This window comes from Castor canadensis, chromosome 6 (genome assembly GCF_047511655.1).
Source record: "Castor canadensis chromosome 6, mCasCan1.hap1v2, whole genome shotgun sequence".
Taxonomy (NCBI): domain Eukaryota; kingdom Metazoa; phylum Chordata; class Mammalia; order Rodentia; family Castoridae; genus Castor; species Castor canadensis.
In genome coordinates, this window is record NC_133391.1 from 23,739,077 (window position 1) to 23,742,735 (window position 3,659).

Consider the following 3,659-nt stretch of genomic DNA (forward strand, 5'->3'; position numbering starts at 1 on the left):
GGACCTCACACTTACTAGGCAGGTGCTCCACCACTTGAGCCACTCCACCAGCCCATCGATAATTCTTATTGTGAGTTAACCCGCACCCCCCAAAATGGCAGGTTGCATTCCTAACCTGCAAGTGACCTTACTTAAAAATAGGATGGTTGCCTGCGCCAGTCACCGGCCCAATGAGCTCAGCCCCTCAGCCTCCTCCCAGTTCAGCCATGGCTTTGAGCACCACGGGCATGGCCGTGACTATTGGAATAATTGGTGGAACAGGCCTGGATGATCCAGAAACTTTAGAAGGAAGAACTGAAAAATATGTGGATATTCCACTTGGCAAGCCATCTGATGCCTTAATTTTGGGGAAGATAAAAAATGCCGCTTGTGTTCTCCTTGCAAGACACGGAAGGCAGCACACCATCATGCCTTCAAAAGTCAACCACCAGGAGGACATCTGGGCTTTGAAGGAAGAGGGCTGTACACATGTCATAGTGACCACAGCTTGTGGCTCTCTGAGGGAGGAGATCCAGCCCGGTGATGTCATCACTATTGATCAGTTCATTGACAGGACCTCCATAAGACCTCAGACCTTCTATGATGGAAGTCACTTCTGTTCCAGAGGAGTGCGCTATATTCCAATGGCTGAACCGTTTTGCCCCAAAACGAGAGAGGTTCTCATAGAGACTGCTAAGAAGTTAGGACTTGGCTGCCACTCAAAGGGGAGCTTTCTGCTCCAGGGCAGAAAGCTTCCTGTTCCACACCTAGGGGCAGATGTTTTTAATGTGAGCACTGTTCCAGAGGTGATTCTTGCTAAGGAGGCTGGAATTTGCTATGCAAGCATTGCCAAGGCAACAGGAAGAAGCAGTTTCAGTGGACCGGGTTTTAAAGACCCTGAAAGAAAACGCCAATACAGCCTAAAGTTTACTGCTCACCACCACACCGCGGATGGGGTCAATGGAATGGTCAGACACTCTCCACAACCTGAAGAATAGGGCCCAGTTTTCTGTCTTGTTACTAAGACATTAAAATATCATGGCTGCCAACAAGAAAAGAAGACTTTCTACTTCTATTCATTTTGGGAATTTTGCTTAAGCTGGAGAAAAAATAAAATGGGAAAGACATGTAACTTTCAAGTGCTTACCCGCAAAAGAAGAACATGTGGTAAGAAAGACAAGACACTGCTTATATTAAAAACTCCCATCTAAAAGAGTTGGACTGCTTCAGGACACAGAAGAAAAACAAATGTCCAGTACACATGGGGAAAATCTCACATTTTAGAGAGAAAAACAAGAAGATACCATTCTCACCTCCCCCAGTTACATTTGCAACAATAAAGATTGGGGGAATATATTCCCCTTATATATTGCCAAGGAATATATAAGAAAGAAATGGGACTCTGGCTGTTTACTGGTGTGACCATAAAGTGGCACAGTCTTTCTGGAGGACAGTTTGGTAAGGAGGCTTAAAAATACTTAGGCACTTTGTTGAGTACTCCTAGAAATGTCTCTTTAAAAAGTTACCAGAGACATATACAAAGAATTATGACTAAAGAATGCTTAGTAGTGTTGCTTATGATAGCAAATATTCAAAACAATCTGAATACCCAACAGTTAGAGGTAAATTATAGTTTAATTATAACTTGATTGTGAAGATCATATTTTCATATTATATTTCATGTCCAAAAGGAATGGTTACTTTATAACATGAAAGGAAAAAGTACATAAGCCTTTTACAGTGCTAATTTTAAAATGCCATAGAAATGTACAAAAAGACTAGAAGGGAATATATATATAATCTTTGATTATATTTGAGAGAGGGATACCAGGTCATTTTTTATTTTCTTTGAGTCTTTCTTTATCTTCACATTTTTCTACAAGAGTATAATCAAATAATCAAGTTATAAAATAAAAGTGGACTTCTCAAGATCAAGTTCTTGAAAACAGTTTTGGTAATGAAAGAAAAGTTAGATGACAGCGTAAAGAAGAGTGTCATTTAGGAAAGTTAACATTTTTATTCACTTAAAAAGGATCATTGGTGACCAGAGAGTCAGAACAATACTTGGGTTTGCAACAGCTGCCTAAGAAAAGCTGTGTGTTTACTACTGAGGTAGTGTGAAAGTCAAATTGCTTCAAAAATTAGATACACATGTATCAGACATTTTTTAAATTAATAATTGTTTCTACTCCTTTTTATGAGTTTACAGGTTATTTTACATGAGCTGGTAATTTTTGTTTTTAATAAAAAGAATGAAACCTTTTTCCCTAAATTTTTTATCATTGATTTCATAGGAATTCTTTTGTTTTCTTAAAGTTTCTTTCATGGGAAGGTATATATATATATATTTTTTTTCCTCAGAATTATTTCTCCCTTTTCTGGTCTACAGTATACATGAAAGATCAGAATACAGAATGTTTTGTTTAAAGAGTCTGTGAGGTCACATGTTTGTGTCTATGAGACAGATAACAGGCTGCTATTTGTAAACAAAAACAGTTACTCTCTCGTGAAAAAAAAAAAAAGGATCATTGTAGATGTGTCAAGTTAAAATGAGGTCACACTCGGGCTGGGGCTGGGGCTTAGGGGTAGAGCACTTGCCTGTATGCACAGGACACTGGGTTTGATCCCCAGCACTGTAACAAATAAACAGGTGAGAGGTCCTGCTCACTCAGGGTGGCCTTTAATCCACTATGACTGCTGTCCTTGTAAAGCGAGCAGAGACACAGGGAGGAAGACGTCAAGTGAACACACAGACAGCCATGTAAGGATGAGGCAGAGAAGAGTTACAGCGCCTCTGGCCAAGGAGCACCTGGTGTTTCCAGAAGGAGGAGGAGGCAAGGAGAGTCTTCCCAGGGGGCCTCAGAGGCAACACGGTCCTACCACACCTTCATCTTAGACTGGCAGCCTCCAGAACAGGGAAAGGGTATCCGCGGCTTCACGCCACTTGCCTGTGATAGTTTGGTAGGACAGCCCTGGGAAAATAAGACAACTTAAAAAAAGGAACTCAGGGCCTCGTGATTGTTAGGTAGGTGCTCTACCACTTCAGCCACACCACCAGCCCCCAAAACAATTTTGTTTCAATAGTTTTTTTTGGGTTTTTTTTCTTTTTTGTTTCAATAGTTTTTAAACATCAAAATCACCTGTTTGCATTGTGTGACTTTTTAATATAGGTTATAATTTAGAAGTCATAGGGTTGGGGTGGTAGAGCACTTGTCCAGCATGTGTGAAGCCCTGAGTTTCATCCCCAGCACTGCCAATGATCTAAAATGATAGCTTTTTATCTATGCTTCCTAATAACATTTATGTACGATTACATTTGATAAGAAGACACCACAGTGAAAAAAGAGCTTAAGCCGGCACCAGTGGCTCGCACCTGTAATCCCAGCCATTTGGGAGCTGAGAGCAGGAAGAATGTGTTTCCAGGTCAACAATTCAAGAGACCCCCATCTCAATGGAAAGAAGCTGAACATAGTTGTGTGTGCCTTTCATCCAGCTATGGTGGGAAACATAAAATAGGAGGACCATGGTCTAGGACATTGAAAGGGGGGAGAGAGGGAGAGCGAGTGAGAGAAAGAGAAAGAGAGAGAGAGAGAGAGAGAGAGAGTAAATCTATTGTCCTAGTCCCATTATTGCATTTTGCTTACCAGTTCACTGAAGTGCAGAGGGAGAGACCATGACCT

The 3,659-nt window shown here is 41.0% G+C and overlaps 1 pseudogene; it reads left to right on the plus strand.

Moving 5' to 3' along the window:
* The first annotated feature begins 206 nt into the window (after positions 1 to 206).
* LOC109702674 (S-methyl-5'-thioadenosine phosphorylase-like) lies at positions 207 to 1,011 on the plus strand (annotated as a pseudogene).
* Positions 1,012 to 3,659: the final 2,648 nt, after the last annotated feature.